Genomic DNA, 19828 nt, shown 5'->3' with positions numbered 1-19828 from the left:
TTTGCAGCTAAATTATACTGTATTTATAGAATAGGTTAATGTGCAATTTGCAGACAATATGCTGCACTTCTGTCCATATAATTCAGCAACATCTTATAGCATCAGAGCTGTGGAACACCCCATGTCAAGAATATCATCATGTTGGCTCCTGTTTGTGATGAGTTGACAAGTTCAGCAACAGCTTTGCCCTGAAATAGTTACAGCTTTAAAAGAAAAAAACACTTCTTACCTTGAACACTGTTTTTTAATGAGTCCCACTATAAAGCTGGCCCGTGAACAACATTTTTCATGGATGGTGGTTTAGGAATTATGAGTTCTTGACCTTGCAAGTTACATTTTTCTATCTGCATCTTTATTTACAGTGTAGGCTATATAGATAAAGTAACTATTGTGACATTCTGTAATGTAAAAATAAATATTGGCTTCTAGTTTGTATCAGTGAATTTAGATTAAAATGGTGCTTTTTATTTCAGCGAGAAACTACAGAGCACAAGATTTTATCTTTATATAAATGGAAAGAAATGGTGTTGGTTTAGCATGAGACATCTCCCAAATGGACAGTGGGGAATACAGGGCAGAAAAAAAAACTTAAATTATGTAAATGTAATTAAAGATTGTACCATCTTACCAATCTTAATGATTGCTTTAGCTACTGCCATTAAGGTATTAAGGCTAACTGCAGTTAAGGTGTTGAACTGCAATGCTATTTTTATATTTTGGGGTTAGAAAGATTCAGCATTGATGAGTGCATTTAAAACCACAATGAAAGTAAAATATATACAGTGCCTTGCGAAAGTATTCGGCCCCCTTGAACTTTTCAACCTTTTGCCATATTTCAGGCTTCAAACATAAAGATATAAATTTTTTATTTTATGTGAAGAATCACCAACAAGTGGGACACAATTGTGAAGTGGAACGAAATCTATTGGATTTTTGAAACTTTTTTAACTAATAAAAAAATGAAAAGTGGGGCGTGCAAAATTATTCGGCCCCTTTACTTTCAGTGCAGCAAACTCACTCCAGAAGTTCAGCGAGGATCTCTGAATGATCCAATGTTGTCCTAAATGACTGATGGTGATAAATAGAATCCACCTGTGTGTAATCAAGTCTCTGTATAAATCCACCTGCTCTGTGATAGTCTCAAGGTTCTGTTGAAAGCGCAGAGAGCATCATGAAGACCAAGGAACACACCAGGCAGGTCCGTAATACTGTTGTGGAGAAGTTTAAAGCCGGATTTGGATACAAAAAGATTTCCCAAGCTTCAAACATCCCAAGGAGCACTGTGCAAGCGATCATCTTGAAATGGAAGGAGTATCAGACCACTGCAAATCTACCAAGACCTGGCCGTCCCTCTAAACTTTCAGCTCAGACAAGGAGAAGACTGATCAGAGATGCAGCCAAGAGGCCCATGATCACTCTGGATGAACTGCAGAGAACTACAGCTGAGGTGGGAGAGTCTGTCCATAGGACAACAATCAGTCTTACACTGCAGAAATCTGGCCTTTATGGAAGAGTGGCAAGAAGAAAGCCATTTCTCAAAGATATCCATAAAAAGTCTCGTTTAAAGTTTGCCACAAGCCACCTGGGAGACACCCCAAACATGTGGAAGAAGGTGCTCTGGTCAGATGAAACCAAAATCGAACTTTTTGGCCACAATGCAAAACAATATGTTTGGCGTAAAAGCAACACAGCTCATCACCCTCAACACACCATCCCCACTGTCAAACATGGTGGTGGCAGCATCATGGTTTGGGCCTGCTTTTCTTCAGCAGGGACAGGGAAGATGGTTAAAATTGAGGGGAAGATGGATGCAGCCAAATACAGGACCATTCTGGATGAAAACCTGTTGGAGTCTGCAAAAGACCTGAAACTGGGACGGAGATTTATCTTCCAACAAGACAATGATCCCAAACATACAGCAAAATCTACAAAGGAATGGTTCACAAATAAACGTATCCAGGTGTTTGAATGGCCAAGTCAAAGTCCAGACCTGAATCCAATCGAGAATCTGTGGAAAGAGCTGAAAACTGCTGTTCACAAACGCTCTCCATCCAACCTCACTGAGCTCGAGCTGTTTTGCAAGGAAGAATGGGCAAGAATTTCAGTCTCTCGATGTGCAAAACTGATAGAGACATACCCCAAGCGACTTGCAGCTGTAATCGCAGCAAAAGGTGGCTCTACAAAGTATTAACGCAAGAGGGCCGAATAATTTTGCACGCCCCACTTTTCATTTTTTTATTAGTTAAAAAAGTTTCAAAAATCCAATAGATTTCGTTCCACTTCACAATTGTGTCCCACTTGTTGGTCATTCTTCACATAAAATAAAAAAATTATATCTTTATGTTTGAAGCCTGAAATGTGGCAAAAGGTTGAAAAGTTCAAGGGGGCCGAATACTTTCGCAAGGCACTGTACATGTTAACCTCCAATTCATATCACAAAAAAGACTGAATTTCCAAGTACAGTATGAGCGGTGCCATATTTTGTGATTCAGAACATGACAACCAAACGTCTGCAAAGGTGAAGTGGCCCTATTACGTTGTAAACAAGCAGGCTTGTGAATCCATCTCTTTTAATCCAATAGAAATATTGCTCTCAACTCTGAAACCGTATTGCCAACAAATACAACTTGTTATCTGTACACGCAGATCACACTGGAACATTTCTGCTGTGAAATCTCTGCTTCACAACCTGTACGTATTCTCTCGTACTGTTCATCACGTTACATTAGTCATGTTGTGTCCAACAAAAGGAGACTCGATCTGGGTGTGTATGAAGCAGGAATTTCCTTTATTACGTATGCATACGGGAGAATAAATGTTTGATTCCTCAGTCATTACAGTACAGTAACTAGTGAGCAGGAATGGCCATACCGTGTCACACTTTGCACAAACTCTTGTTCTCGCCCCTCTTGCGACAACATGGCGACCATACAGTACTTTTTCAGGGGTCACAATTTTGTGCTTAATTCGGAATTTGTAAACTTTTTGCGATGCGCTCAATTTATTTTGTTACTGAGATTTAATATCTCATCTGAGAAATTGGGGGCTGCCATTTCCCTTAAATAAAATGTTTCGTACTTCTACAACTCTTTATTAAAAGAAGTACTGTTCTTACTTTTAAATGCACTTTCACATCATTTACATCTGTGTCCTCTGATTTATGTTTCACAATTAATTCTTAAAACAGATGTTATCTAGTTTTTGGAGTTTCTTCGGGATGCTCCACATGGTCGAAGAAGCTGCTGATCCTTGGTTTATAGACCATTATTTTTTAAAAAGGTAGTAAATCTATACACAATGAAGTTTTTTTGATTATGTGGTGACAAAAACAGGACAGCTGTGACAGTAATGAGCCTTGTGATTTAGTATTTCATTTTCCCTGTAAACCGTTTATGGTTTTGATTAAAAATCTGTTGTATTAATGAAGCTTCATCCAGGTTAATTTTATTTTTTGTCTTTAAAAGCACTTTCAACATTGAGAATGAGAAAAGTTGCCTTATTTACAGTAAGTTAAATAGTTCCTATGTTTTGTTATTTATTCAAACAGCTACTCTGAATTGTATTCCAATTCAATGGACTTTTCTGTGACATTTTGTGAATTTTCATCTTAACTCTCAGAATAATTGTTTTGGTTGACTGAAGGGACAAAAGAAGGATTTCCCCTTGAACTTTATTTTTTCTTTTCACCATTGGTGTTCATCTGCTTAGGAGCAATCTAAATAACAGTGTTGCACAAAACCTTTTCATTGTCAGATGCAATCGGATTTGTGATTAAAATTACTGCAGTAGTTAGGTCTCTGCTTTTGTTTTCACAGCTGTGTGCTCAGTTTGGTTAAGTATCAATTTTGCACATTTTTGTAATATTTTGTAAATGCACACATATACTTTATGCCACTCTTTCATTATCTAATATGATCTGTAAAGCACCTTGTACATTTCTGTGGTTTCAGTGTGTAGGATTTTCTTTTGTGCCAGACATGCTGTATAAACCCTGTTGTATTCACAAAAGAACCTCACAGCTAGGCTGAGGAATGCATATCGTTGTCTTACATATGTAAATTTGTTTAAAGGTTTCAAACATTAACTTTAAATACTGGTCCACAAATGTGTGCTTCTCCACATGTTAGGGTAATTAAAGTAGATGTTTTAGAATACACAGGTACAGTATAACGTTCTTGTGAACAATGGTATGCAAATCAGATAGGAAGAGAAAATTACTTGGTCCGTCTGATCTCCTGGAAGCCTTTCTGTTACATAATAAACTGCTTTTTCAAAACTTTCACTGAAGTAAGAGAGATGAAGCAACTTCTGTATCTTATTTTTCATTGCCTTTTAAGTGCAGATTTTTCTTTCTGATAATTTTATTAATAATTCACTTCTCTTGCAAACTCCATATTCAAAACCTAGTGTAAAAACAATTTGATATTCTGAACATGAATTTCAGTACAGCAAATTAGATCATCTCTGGTTATATCCTTGGGCAGGGTGTAAAAGGGTTTTTAATATATAAACAATATACAAAAGTATATACAGGAGCTGTACGACCCCATTACAGTTTGCACAATTAGCTGGTGGACACATCCCTTCACCTGTGAACACTTTCAAAGAAATGCTAAACGTTTGGATTAAGTTGGGAAAGTTAAAAAATTATTAATTGTTACATGTGGCATACCCGTACCAATAAATAATAAAAATACGGATTATGTCCATTTGGCTTTACATTTTTATATATGTCCATTATGATGCACTTGTATTTTTTTATAAACCTTTTATTTATTTGGCCAGGAGCAGTTTTTAAGACCTCATCTATATACTTCTCACGTGTCATGCATTTTTTCACAACAGTGTTTTAGAAAGTTGGTTTTAAAACTATACAGTACAGTATCATTACTTGTAGAAAATAAGAAAAAATAAATTGAAAAATATATAGATTTAACTTATTTAACTGGTTTTAGACATGTATGAATTTCGAATTCAGTGTTTTAGTGTACATTTAAGCAGAGTATAAAAGAACCGTAGTTTTCAAGATGAAGGTTAAAAATGCCTTGTGATTTTTATTTAATTTTAATCTTAACTTAGCAAGTGCAGTTATCTGAGTTCTTATTTCCTCCCCAGTACAGACTGTGGTTTCTTTATTCATGCCTTAAAATTTGTTTATTATTCTTTCAACAGCTTTTAGTCATCTGCATAGTTCTGAGAGAAGAACATCTGTAACTGCCGTAAAAAACTTTTCCTAGTGCTTCACACAGATATTTAGGGACGTTTTATCCTATTATGTTTTATAACAACAGTGACTGTTACTCATAACCATTTAGCTTTTTTGCTATAATTTTTTGAAGTCTTGTTACCATTGAGGTTTGCTCTCCAAATAAAAGGACATTTAATTCTGTGGTTAATATTTTCCATGCATTACGAAGTTGTATTAGCTTCAGAATCAGGATATTATTTAAAATGGAAGGTGATATTAGATTAACTATGTAGAGGTTTACAGGTAGTAAAGAAAGCTTCCAAATATTTCCTGTATTGTACTGGGCATTATGGGACTGTCTTAATTTTTAGTTTTAGTTAACAGCAGAATTTTGTATTAGCTGAAGATGGTCCACAATGTAAACTACACAATAGTACACTATGTCCCACTGTAGAACATGTTTTTTTAACAGGATCAATAGTCACCCCAAAATTTCACTCAATTTGATTTGTTTGTTTCCAATGCAACAATCAGATCCTATTGTTTCCCAGGGTTTGAGGCCTTGCAAATTGTACATATTCTAACCACAACACTATGAGAATACTTGTACTGTTAGTTTAGACTTTACAATTGGTCTGTTTTCCCCCACTCAGTTATTACCACATTGTTGTTTTTTGTTAACTAATTTTTTTCTGGTGTAGTAGCTGAAAAACAAATTTGATATTAAACGTGGTATGTCCCTACTTTAATAACACTTCAGTTTCAACTTGTTTTATTCTTAAGTGATTTCATCAATTTTCTAGATATTCTATAAATTTTTCATGGACTTGAAAAAGTGTGGCTTTTGCATGTGATTATTAGAAACCACCACGTACTTACCCACAGACAGTGGTAACCTAGGGCAGGGTGATTTGAATGCATGTCTAGTAAGAGGTGCAAGTAGGTACAATGACAGTTAACTAAGAAACCATGCTCTTTGTCATCATAAACCATGTAACACCCAGTAACACCCGAGGGAAGACTGAGGTACTGTGACCATTGCCACTGCTGAAGGGTGTGGTAATTTGCCAGGTTGTGTGTGAAATGTTTTGGCATTTTCGTTTCTGTTGCACGGTTCTTTCATTCCTGCCTTTGCTGTTATATGCAAATGTTGTGTTTTGTATAAATTTATATATGCAAACAATTCCCTGTTTTGTTTGTAATGAGAACAAATTACCATAAGAATATGGCTATAATACAGTATGTATGTTGATTGACACATGTATTGTAATGTTCCCCTAGGGGCAGGAGATGGGACTGCAATCTAGGCTCCAGTAATCTTTTAACAGGCTTCAGTACCATACAGGCATAATGGGAGGATAGGCTATGAGTACATTGTTGAGACATTGTCATGTCTAATTACATGTTCCTATTTTTGCAATTTTAAAATTATTGTGTTCTCCATGTCTGGAATTTTTTTTGGAGAATCTGAGCATGGTCCCTCATCCTGCACAGCTTTAAGGTACTTGAGGGGTGGGAATGGGTCTGTAAAAGTTCGGTAATCTGAGCAGAGGATCTTGGGAAAGTGTTTCTGTAGTGTACAGTAAATACTTCCAATGTCAAAGGTAGACAGCCCTGCTCCTGGAGTGCTCTGTCTGTTTCTGGTTTTCATTCCTCTTATTCCTCATTCCTTAATGACTTAGTTGAACCAATAAAGTGGGTAAGAAGTCGAATAAACTGTATTTGTTATCTTAATCAGGTGGTAATTGAAGGTAGATCAATGTACGATTAAATGTGGCATTTAACATGACATTATTGTTATTAAAATGACATTGCAATTATTTTAAAGGTAAATTTGCAGTATATCAGTACCAGAATCAATGTTTCTGCCTTATACTTCGATACCATTTTAAGTTACCTTGGATAAGGCCACCTGCATTGTCAATAAAGGGTCAAAAACATCAATAATAACAATAAAATGCAAATACTGTAGATGCTAACTTCTATGTTTAGTAGTTTATGTCTACTTATTTGCATGACTGTACCTAAACTGTACAAAAACATGACTGATTATTAAAAATCCTAAGTATGTTATTTTAAATAATTTTAATTTAGTTTAACTTATCTTTGGAGTCAAAGACATCAGTGGCCTCTTGTTGGTCAGGTGCTGTTGTTGGGTAATTAGACTCATTAAAGAGCTGTGAACATCCTATCACCCTATCTTGTTTTGTTTTTAGTGTCCAAAGTCAAAATGAAAACCAGAGACCTTTTTGCTAAAGAAAAACAGGCAATTTTGAAGCTAAAAGAAAATAAATGCTCTATCAGAACCACAGAAATCAGGCAAACACAAAACAATTTGGAATAGAGCACAAAAGAGAAAAACTACAGGATTAATTATTAATCATCCAGAACTGGGTTGGCCAACAAAAACATCTGCAGCTGATGAAAGCGTATATCAAGGAAAACCTTCAAACAACTGTCAGTTAAATCACCAAGAACCTCTAGAGTGCATTAGCGGATTTGGATCAAAATCCACAGTTTGCAGAAGACTAAGACATCAAAATTGCACTGCAAAACATAAATCGGTCATCAGCATTAAAAACAGAAGGATCATAACAGAATTTGCTTGGAAGTACAAAGATACAGTAGGAGAGTCCTGGAATAATGTTTTAGGGACAGATGACAAGGTTTAAACTAAAGTGTGGAGAAGAAAAGAAACTGCAGATGCTCCACAGATCACCACCTCATCTGTGAAGCATGAAGTGGAGGTGAAGGCGTGGTTTGGGAATGCATGACTGTCTCTGGAACCGTCTCAGTCATCTTTATTGATCATGTATAGTAACTAAGGATGGCAGCAGCAGACAGAAGTGTGGCGTTTACAGTACCATGTTTTTCTCATGTTCCACAAAATGTTTCCGTACATAACAATGACCCAAAACACATAGCCAGCACACAATGAATGGTAGCAGCAGAATAAATTGTTTACAGAAACCATTTGTCTGCTGAGGTTGAAGATACTTACAGTACTGTACTTATTGGGATTCACCTTGCAGCATGATAGTGACTCAAAACATGGCAAATGCATACAAGGAATTAATCAGGGGAGAAAAGTAAAAAGAAATGAAACTGGCCAAGGCAATTTCCAGATTGAAATTTGACTGAGCACACATTTTATAGAAAAACGTCAGAAGTCTAAAAAATGTCAGAGCAATAATTTTCTGAATAATGATTTCAGTGGGGCACAGACGGCATGCGTTTATTTCATCGAAGGGATATGGAGCCAACTGATTTTTACACTCTGAAGTTGTTCTTGAAGTATCGTGTCCAAATTTTTATAATCACTTCGATGGAATGAGCACAGGGTATGTTTGTGTTCTTATTTGATCAAATGTATACAGTATATGTAAATATGAAATTACTCAAAAATTGTTCTCCGAAAAAAAATATTATGTAGCAATAAAATATTAAAGTTTTTAAGGGCAGCATTGTGGCACAATGATTAGCATTGCTGCCTCATAGTGCTGAGCCCCTGGGTTCAATTCTGGAGCTGAGGTGCTGTCTGAGTGGAGTTTGTATTGTCTTCCTGTGTTCACATGTGTTCTCCAGGTGCTTCAGTTTCCTCCCACAGTCTAAAAACAGACCAGTAGGTTAATCAGCTTCTGAGAAAATTAGCTCTCAGTGTGAGGGTGTTTGTGTCCCGTCCTGGGTATATCCTGCCTTGATCCAGTTGCTTCTGAATTGGAAGAAGCAGTAAGATGATGGATTGATTAGATTTATTTTTCATTTTATTCTTGCGATCACAAATCCAAAGTTGTTCTTTAAAGCAAAAATAATATTTTTTTACTTTGCTGTCTCAATTCTTTTGGAGGTCATTGTATTGTAACATTTAGTTTGTCTTTTACATATATATATATTTACATATCTTTTTTGTAGGTTGCTCCTTTAACTTCAGTGTTTCATATTTTGTATATGTATAGTGCAGAGTTTAACATGTTCTAAAATAAAATTGACTATCCCTATAATCTTATTACCATACTGTTGATCCTGCAGATTAGTTTTTTGATATCCTTACATGTAATAAAAATAAGGCTCAGTGGTATAGTATGCAGTTTGATTTTGTCAGCCTTTTTTGTGAATAGGTGCTACATTAACAGTATTCCAGCTAGTAGGTAATATCCCTATGTTGGGTAATTATTGGCAAGCTATGAGTGAATAAATCAATCTATTGTTTAATTATACATTACTTTTAATGATAAAATGTATTCCAAGATGACCTTTCCCCTAATGTTTGAGTGCTTCTTATCTAAATGAAATTAGGCAAAGAAATAATCACAGTACCAGTTATATTCACCATTTGCACCAACAACCCCAAGACAGAGTCTACATCTAGTCTTGGAGAATTACATTTTATATGCTGATAACCTTCCCCCCACGACCTGCTGAGCTTTGTTGTTGCCTTTGAAAAGCGAAAACTCCGACAGCCTTACTGTGCTTATTAATACCAGCAGATGTGCTGGTTAGACTATTGAAGTTGGACATGGATGTCTTCTGGTAGTAATTTGTTGTGGTTTCAACAATTTGACAAGTGTAAATACCTTTTTCATTTAAAGCCCTCACAACAGAACTGAAACTAATTCCACATATGTACAAAGAGCATTTTTGTTGTGCCAATCATATTTCTGTCTTCTGAGATCCCCCTATGCATTGAAAAGTTTTGCAAAATTCAAAATTGAAGAGTCTAAAATGGACGCATATACTGTAAACATATAGTATCAAAATGACCATCCCTAAAATTAATGGGACTGTTACCCATACTACCTTGCATGTAAACAATATAATACAGTTTACATTAAATGGGTATTATTGTGAGTTGCAGAAACTTCAGATCCGCAATTACTGTAAAATAGCTCAGGTAATGTGTCTGTTATGTCACCTTTTATCAGACATCACATATTAGATTGCTTTGAATGTGGCCAGAATGAGAATTATTGGTCAAGCTTTCGGCCCTTGGCATAACCAAATCTTCTGTTTATTGACATTGGCATTAAAACTGCAGGACGTAGACATAGACATCTATCAAGCGTTACACCTGCATGGCACTGCCTGTTACTTGCTGTAGAAACAGCAGGTAAGATTAGAGACAAATAGTATTTATTATTTTCTACACTAACGGAGCTATGAGAAAGTTTTGATGACTAAAACACAGGTACAGAGTTTATAGAGTGTCCTTTACAGAGGACAGTCACATACAAAAGTATTATTGTCCTGGTGAGGGCTGACATTTGCTGTGGTAGAATATTGTTTTCATAAATGGCAATTAAAGTGCTGCCACTTACAAAACTTATGTCATTTAGTTAGAGCACTGTAATACAGTATACTGTATCATAATGTGCTTGCAATGTTTTGTGCTGTATAGGTAGCCATAATTTCAAATCAGATAAGAGTTATTTGAATTTGTTACACCTCTATAGTAAATTATGTTTTAGTAACATAGTATTGATAGCTATCAGCGTGCGTGTCAGCGTGCAGGAATGCAAAAGCAAAAAGTAAACTCATTATTTTTGCACATAAAGAAAAGCTAGTGAGTAAATCCTGCCTTGGTTACTGTTTTTAACCTAATCCTACAAGATCTCAGATTTAAGAAAATCTAGAGTTAGGTTAATGACTTCTGACGTCATATTAGCCTTGGCATATTTTGTATACCTTCATTCTCACAAGTTGACAATAAGAAAGGTTTGTGTCAAGATCGAAACTACATTTTGCTGTGAAAGTCATGGATGTAAAATTTGTGTTTGGTCTATAAAAGAGCAGAATTCCTAGGAATACCATATGCTTATAAGAAACATGGTAGTGAATTTCCAGTTTTATTTCTGGTAGCATTCATACTTTATTGCACTAGAGTTGTGCCTGACCTACATTTGACCACCAGCAAGTATCTATTAGAACTTTTTAAGAAGTAACACTAGATAAGGTCAGTGATTAGCCAATTCCTGTCAAGGGGGTAAATGACCTTTCAAGAGCCTGTTCTCTTTCATGGGTCAGGACACCAAGATTGGACTGATAAGATAATCGAATGAGTAGGAGTACATTTGTAATTCATTAAGTTTTGTCTTTGGGGCATTTCCTAAAATTCATTTCTGTACAGATGGTTGCCATGAAAAAAGCTTTTTAGCTTAAAAAATATACATCGACTAGACATATTCTGAATTTCACATAATATATGAATACTCAGATCCTACTTAGAGGTAATATACAATTATGAAATAATGTCTCACTGTTAAGGCTACAGTCATAAATTGCTGGTGGTTGGACTTTTAATAATGTGCTGTTGCAGCCTGCCTCAATGGTCAGCAGCTGATGAATGTCTGACACATGGTCGTAATTTATTTAGGATTAATCAGCACCATCACAGTTTTAAAGGATATTTTCTTTACCTTCAATTCAAATGAACAAAGGAAAAATCTTTTGCTAAATTACTGCAAAAATAATAATGAAAAGGGTTGTCAGTGGGGTTCATGTGTAACTCGTAATTGGTGGAACAAGCAGGGGGTCTGATTTCTGGGAAAAACTGAAGAAGCTGAAAAAAAGATCGAGAACAATACAATCCCAATTTACATATCTGGACCAGAAGAGTGTGAATTACGGATAACAGCACTTAATTTAGAGGAAATAGCATTCATTTTACATTGTGGAAAACATTGGGTAAGACGGAGACATTTTGAAGTCAGCAAGTACAGGCTGCAAATATCAGATGTAAAGCAGAAGCTGCCAGACACAAACAACAGATAATCTCTGACGTCTGGACAACACAGCCTACAATGCACAGTTGTTAATTGTGGTATTAACCTCTGCCTGATCCTCTAGTTGCTTTTCTAGCATCGTACATGTATTAGACGTAAAACCTGTTGGTCTAAAGCAATTTTTTTGTCAGTGATTATTAACCCTGTCCTGAGTCATTTTCATAGAAGACATTAAACACTTAAGGTATTTAAATAATTAAAAAAACAATCTATATTGATGGTGTATATATTCTTGTGGTAGCCCAATTCCTTTGGGCTACCACAAGAAATGATCATAAGATACACTATATTAGTACCACAGACTCACACATCCAAGATTCTGGATCGGTTGCCTGGAATTGGGTTCAGTTGTCTTTGTTTTGGAGTTTGCATGTTCTCCCAGAATTTTCATGATTTTTACCCTGTGCTCCAAATTCCTGTCAGGTGTTCCCAGACATACAGTTTTGATTTGATTAGCTACTCTAAATTGCCCCTTTTCAGTGGATATTTCAATAGGGTTTCATGGGGGTTTGTCCCTAGAGCAGCCAATATTGGCTACGGGAGTACAGAGAAATACAGCCAACTGAGCCTATGAAGGCCATACACTTATATAAAACTGCCAAAACAATGAAGAAGAAGAAGTATACATCTGTCAATTGAAACACATTTTTCCATGGTTAAATTATGTGCTTGAGAGATATGCCCTTTGCTACCATCTGACACGTTTGTTTTATTGGCCACTCATTCAGCCTGTCACTCAGTCAAGATGATAAATAGTCATTCTGTAAGGGTTTGTGTATCCTGTCATATCTGGTGCCGTGATGGTGGCCCTCAGAACTCAAACAGCGTTCATAAAATTAAAATGACAGGGAAGAAAAATGTTTTTAGAGTGTTCTTCAGTGTTGCGCCTTTATCATACTATCAGGTGTAACTCTAAAGTCTGGAAACATAACAGAAATGTTTGATTGTTTTTTGTTGTCCAAGTTAAGAATTTCTGTTTATGTACACATTACAGTATTAGGAACTGTAGGTGGAATATGTGTGACTCCTTACCATGAAGGGTAATGTGAAGTAAAAAAATAGCTAAATCTACATCCAGATAAATGAAAAATAAATAACATTTAATACTTAGCACACTTAGCAGGTAGTACGGAAAGTTGTTAAAAATGAGAAACTCCTATTGCATGCATTTACTTTTAAATTAATAGCCAGCAAATCAGATAAAAGTTAATAACTTTCTCAATATTTATCAGAACTAAGAGCCTCCTGAAATTACATAATTGAATTGTTAGTGTACAAAGTAGTCAGTATTTATTGTGAGTTTATGAAAATTGTACTCATTGTAAGATTTTATTCCTTGTCATTCTTACAGTAAAGAGTGTTTCTACTGTACAATAGATGAAGTTGAAGAATGATTTTGATTGAGGTAATATGGTTATGTAATCTTGTTTTAATGGAAATGTTGTGTCATATCTAAGCAGTCATGTATCACACTGTTGGGCAAGTCCTTTTTTAACTTTGAAAAAAAGTAACAGAGCTTTCCTTTTCATTTGTTCTACTGTTGCTGTGCTTTGTGCATAACCAAAAACAGTACATCGCAATTGCCTGTCAGCTATTGTGGAATTTACAGATTATTTATCTGTTATTTGTCAGCCTGTGTGCCACTCACAAAATCTGTTTCCATGTAGTCTTGATTTTGTAAAGTTTGCAGTGAAGCTGCAGCATGACATATTAGTGTAAGCCTGCTGTGAGCTGGGTTTTGGAGTAGTTAATCCTTAAGGAAATACAAGGAAACTTTAATTAAGCTATTGGAGAAAGCGGGATCAAGAACCCAGATGGAAAAGATATCTGGTTCTCCCACAGAATGGCCCAGAGCCCACATGTGGTATACAGGATATCCTTTGTTCACAGTATGTTGGTTTGTGAAATTCATGTAATATACTAGCTAAAGGGTGAGTAAAACAAAACATGTCTGTGGGTATCGCAACATTTGATTTTGAGTTCCCAGAAGATTCAGCTATCGAGCTGACAGTAACACAGCCTGCTTCAAAGTACCACTATTCTGCACTGTTTGCTTGTCCGTTTTACATTCCTAGGCTCTTTGTACATAAGGCAACCAGATTGCACAGTGGTATTGCGATATCCAACAGTAAAAGCTTTTTTGCAGGAACCCAAACTAATTCCCGGTGGTTTGAACAAGACTAAAATGTTTTGTCATGAACTCTTTTGTCCTTTATTTTCTTTTTTGGGGGATTAAGGTTTAATAGAAATGGCAGGGGACTTTTGTTTTAAATATATTTCTGTGATTTACATTTGTTAGTTCTGGCTCTCTTTGGGATCTAAAGAAAAGAATAAAGTATGTAGCAGGGATGATTTGCAGATTATATTTATAGCCAAAATAGCTAAAAGCCATGTTTATTGACTGTGATTGTTTTAGCATGCTTAGGTTCACATTTAATTCTGATGATGGTAATGAAAAAAATAAAACTAATAATTACTAGAAAACATACAGCAGTAATGAAGGCTTCCAAGAAAGTCCCTACCCACTTGGTATAACTATGACTAAATCAACTTATGTGTGAGTAATAGAAAACTCAAAGCTGTAGCAGAACTTGTAGTACCAGTTTGCATTATGTGCTGCATTTGAATTTTTCAGAAGTATTGCTGTAACATATGAAGTTCAAGTTTGGGTGTTGAAGAAACCTCTTGAGTGTTTCAGTTAAATCAGAACTGAGATAGAAGCAGTTTGAATTTTTTGGAAAACATGGTGGTCAGGAAGCTACTTTGGTTTATTAAGGAGCTACATACAGGGTATCACAACATTTAAACATTTAAATTTCAATGTCACATGAATTTTGAATAGCAGATGTTATGAGATACCCAGTAATGAGTATTGAGATAAGAACAATATAGTGGGCAGGTGGCCACCCTAGTTTATACAGAAAGTGCCACTGTATAATTGTCACTACCATGATACCAACTAGAATTGAAGCATTCTGTAAACTGACAAGTTTCACGTCACTCAATTCAGGGGTTCCTATAACAACGGTAGTTTAGTGGTAATTTTGTGAACAAAATGCCAGTCAGACAGCCATCCTGCTTTATGCAGGCACCTCACTTTCCCATATGTTGACTGAATGATGTACCGTATCAAACTCACAAGACTCACTAATGAATGATGAATCAAGGTATGGGTCAGAAATGTATCACTGTCACACACAATTCAAATGAAAAATCAGCCAGGAGGAAACCCAGGAGGGAGGCTGTTTGACTTTTAAAAACAAAATGGTGGTCACAAAGGCTTCTTGGTACATACACAGTGTGAGGAATGCCAACTCCCAAAGCCTCAGAATGTATCCCTGAGTGCACAGTGTGACTGTTGGCTTGTGGAACCCCTCCAGGCTGCTAAGATGTACTGGTGATACCCTTTCGGAGAAGCCCACTCAATCCCAAAACCGGTCGTTCACAGAGGTATTAGATCTTCCTCTTCTTACATGCAATATAGTCCTCTATTCCACTGAAAGAGCTGGAACAGACAAATTCCTGACAAACTCCTGAATTCTCCACTTCTCTTCTTTCCTTTCATTTCCTGCAACACCTGGCACACTCAGTCTCCCATCTCTCCCATCCATGGCCAGTCTTCCCTTCACCTGGAAGAAACCGGTCCCATTTCTATTCTGGGACCCTTGGCACACTCAGTCAGGCTCCCCTTCCACAGCCAGGCTTCCCAACACTGGAAGATACACATTTCCCATGTCTTCAATCTAGAGCTTTATTGGGTAGGGAAGAAAGGTTCGATACACAGCCTCAACGTTTCCTGTCAGCATACTAGTCTTGAATTTGATCAAAATCTTTTTTAATTTCATTTGCTGCTCCTATTAAATACTTGCTATAATTATGAACTGGAACCTAGGAACTTTATAATGTCATATCTGTGTGTTTTAAATTGGGTTCTAGACTCTGCAAAGTACCCATTGTGTAGCTCTTATATCTGAACAGAGTAACTTACATCTTCATCACTGTTATGCTTCCTTTTAATGCATAATATAGACATACATAATATATACATATTGGTGGTTCAAGCCAACCATCCTAAAATATTCAGATTCACAATGCATGTAAAGTATGTGCCCAGTTATGGCCTATCTAGAATGTAGTCCAGCCTTGCATGATATTAAATGAGTACAAAAAGTACTTTAAAGCCATGGTTGCATGTGGAACTAGATACATACCAGTGATTGTTGAAGACAATTTGGAAATAATGTTGAATAGCACTGAGATGAATAAAATACAACCATGTTAAATACTTGAATAAATATCCACAAATTCAATACAGCAGCATTGAAAATAGGTTGCTTACAATACAGTATCAGTAATGATGCAAAATGCTCTAAAATGCATTGCTGTTATTCAGTAATATGGTATATTTAATATAAAAAAAGGGGATCTGTTCTTTTTCAGCATGCTTTGGTTTTTGTCCAGTAACAATAAGAAGGGTGTTCCCTGCTTAGATAAATTATGTCAACTACCATGCATTTACAAACAAGTAAAGCTGAAGTCAGCTCTGAACATGTAACTCCTTGAGCTAGTTGATTTAAATTAGATTTATAATGACCTTCATTAAATGTTCCTTTGTTAACTTTCAATTAAGGGTGATTTATGTACACTTATTAAATGACTTGTAGGAACCACTTCCAGTTGTGTGTATCTGGGAGTCATTTGATGGTTTTCAAACAGTAACATTTAGAAATGAGTCACACGATGATGCAGTAAAATGTCTCGATTAACTCTGGCTGAGAAAGGATTAATAAAGTAAAGATTACTGCACATTATACTATAATACAGTGTGTTGCAAAAGTATTCACCCTTTCACAAATAATGTCCCATTTTGTTGAATTATAAATCATGTACACACATTTTAAAGTGAATTTTTTTTAACCAAAACTTGAATGCTTGAACAATAATCACTTTTATGGGGGAAAGAAGTTGGACGAATGTCAGCAAGACAACATTAAAAACTTAAATATGTTGATTATGTATTTTCTACTTTTGGTCAATACTTGGTAGAGCACCTTTGCCAGCAATCACAGCTGCAAGTCTTTTTGGATAAGTACAATAGCTATTTTAGCACATGCTGTAAATCCTTGCATACCAGGATAGTATAATTTTTGCCCTCCTTTGCAAACATGTCGGGTAGGTGCAGGATTTAGGAGGAGACACCTCAGTAAGTCATTGTCCACGGTAAGATGTATATGCTAGTAAGAAAGGGTCAATGTAAGGGAGCATAATGACTATTATAATAACCAGTATTACATGGTGCCCAATTGTGTTAGTAATCAAAGCAGTCACAGTGCCAAAGTCATATGTCACTGCCAGGTGGCCCCTCTGAAAATCCTCTCATTGAGTTGTTACAGTACAGTGCAGTTGAAAGGGTTTGGATTGATCAAAACCATAATGATCACTGAAGGCTAACAGCTGAAGGATTGAGATCTGATCTGAGATCCAGTCTATCTTTTCAGCCAAACATCTCAGAATATTCACACACTAAACCGTTTAATACTATGGTTAGCTTATAGCTGAAGATTCTTAATACTAAGCTAGTTCAACATTTTTCCTTATTAAAATGCAGTACCTGAAAAATTTACCAGGATTTTCCACAATGGAGACATTTTAAGTCAGTGGTACAAGGCTTTATTTTAAGTGTAATTATTTTATTCTTATTTCTAAGAATGTCGTTTTATTGCTCTCTACAGCTGGTTTATAACATGTTGTAACTGCTGCAGCTCTGTGTTTTATATACAGTATAAACCAAATCATAATGTGAGATGAATTTAGTGGTAGGATGGTGCTGTCAATTCATGGCAGATTTGTAACTCTAATAAATGCAATTAAGGAAATTAATGGATTCTTTGGGCACTGGTGCATGTAATGAGACAGCTGTCTCTCTGATCTGTCCTTGTTGGTTCCAGCTGCTGGAGAGTGGTTTATAAATAAGAAACTAAGTGCAGGCATTCACACATGGGTACAACATAGGGATCATCCAGTTTTCTCTCGAAATCGTAAGAGAACATACTGTAGGAGACAATGTTTCTTGTCCCTCTGAGACCAGTTTTTTGTTTAGGGTCATGGTTAGTGTCAGCACCTAGGTCATTGCTGAATGACCTCAGCAATTCAGTTTAGTGTGTACCCATAGACTGACTATACTATATCTTTTGTTATTCCTTAGTGAAAGAAACTAAGACACTTCCAGATTAGTTGGACTGACATGATAACTGAAAACGATAGAAATGTTTAAATATAATGTTACTGTTGTCCAAGGTACCTCACTCTGAGTGTAAACTCTAGGTTTAATTCTCTGGGATTTCAACTGATTATTAATGGTAAATTTCTTTAAAATTATCTTTTGTATATAAATACATACGGTGGTCAAAATTCACAACGTCTGAATAGCATTTTGGGCCGTTTGTGCTTTTACAAACTACAGGCTTTTATCTATAAGCTAACCGCAGCTGTTGAATGTTTCATCTTCCATAAACTGACATGTTAAGTCTATGTTAAAAAATGTGTTTGTTTTTTTGTTTCATCAAGGCAAGCTTTATGAAGAGCTGCAGTTTGAAAACTCAGCTTTAGTGGGATTAAAGTGCTCTGTAATGGAAATCTTGTTTCCAACGCTTTGAAGTGCAGAATCCAATACCCATTAAATACAAAACCATCACAAGAATATAATCACATTCACAGTACAAACTAAAGTGCTAATTTTGAACTCCTACTACTGATCCCTTGCTATACAAACTGGGCAGTTAAGCGACTTACCAGCTTCCACACGAAGTCTCCCTCTTAAAACTCTTTCAAAACTTTTTCCAAAATCTCTGAAACTCATAACCCATGGTCAGTGCCTTACTTCTTCCGTCTCCCACTAGTGAGATCCAGACAGCAGATATCAACTGATGTGCAAACATCATCTTCCTGTTTATATGAATACTCACCTAATCAACGGTCTTCTCCCAACTGGTCAGGTGATTGAGTATGGCGGCTCATCCCCCACAGCATCTTGGGGTAGATTCAGACATGGATCTCCATCTTCTCTGAACCAAACACCCCCTTACAGTAATAAATTGGTAAGTGGTGGTTGATGTTTTAACTGTAGATGGTGCCCAAAATTTACAAATCATTGGACAATAACTGGTGCCAGCTGCCTAATTTATAGGCTGGTGTTATCAGTGTCATATTGGTCTATACTCAGTTTAGGCTTTAGGTTTTACCGTTTTGTTTGTATAAGAATGAGATTAAATGGAATTATGTTCCTTCATTATTACTTCATTGCTATCTGCAAAGTCATTTATTAATTAGGATTAATACTAATACTAGTTACTGTGCCTTGAAACTAACTTTTCTAACAAGTCCTACATAATGGGCACAGTAATGTGCTGCATATAAATATAGAATGATTATTTGCTAGAGTAATAATAGAGTCGCACACTGTACCATTTTCAAAAGTGCAAATTAATTATTAGTGAATGACAAATGTATGAGGCATAGTGGTACAAAAGCCCAATATGAAAACAAAATGTAAATTATCAGTCATACTGTACATTGACATCAGGGCTCCTTTTCTACTGTACCTTTCATTACAGCCTGTTTGCTTGTTAGTTTTTCATATAAGATATGGCTTTTATATGGCTAAAAGCTTTGGACTTTATTGTCTCTGCTGGTAAAATGATAACAATCTGCACTGACATTACTGCAATATTGGTCATGTAGGAGTACTTGGACCGTGATAAATTAAGTTTATGACCAGACACTCAATATACAAAACTTATTGTTATAGGAATTTACTGTGAGTATTAACTGGTTATCATTTAAATCAGTAATCAACAGTAAT

At 36.0% G+C, this 19828-nt stretch overlaps 2 protein-coding genes across 2 annotated transcripts in view; one reads left to right on the top strand and one right to left on the bottom strand.

The window, feature by feature from the left end:
- LOC148657391 (uncharacterized) overlaps positions 1 to 19828 on the bottom strand; it is a 311965-nt gene that overhangs the window by 237858 nt on the left and 54279 nt on the right. The window lies entirely within an intron of this gene.
- acad11 (acyl-CoA dehydrogenase family, member 11) overlaps positions 1 to 19828 on the top strand; it is an 89297-nt gene that overhangs the window by 33542 nt on the left and 35927 nt on the right. The gene's annotated exons all lie outside the window — the stretch shown is intronic.

Source organism: Lepisosteus platostomus, chromosome 8, assembly GCF_059453375.1.
Source record: "Lepisosteus platostomus isolate fLepPlt1 chromosome 8, fLepPlt1.hap1, whole genome shotgun sequence".
NCBI lineage: Eukaryota > Metazoa > Chordata > Actinopteri > Semionotiformes > Lepisosteidae > Lepisosteus > Lepisosteus platostomus.
This window is presented reverse-complemented; position numbering and strand designations above follow the sequence as displayed.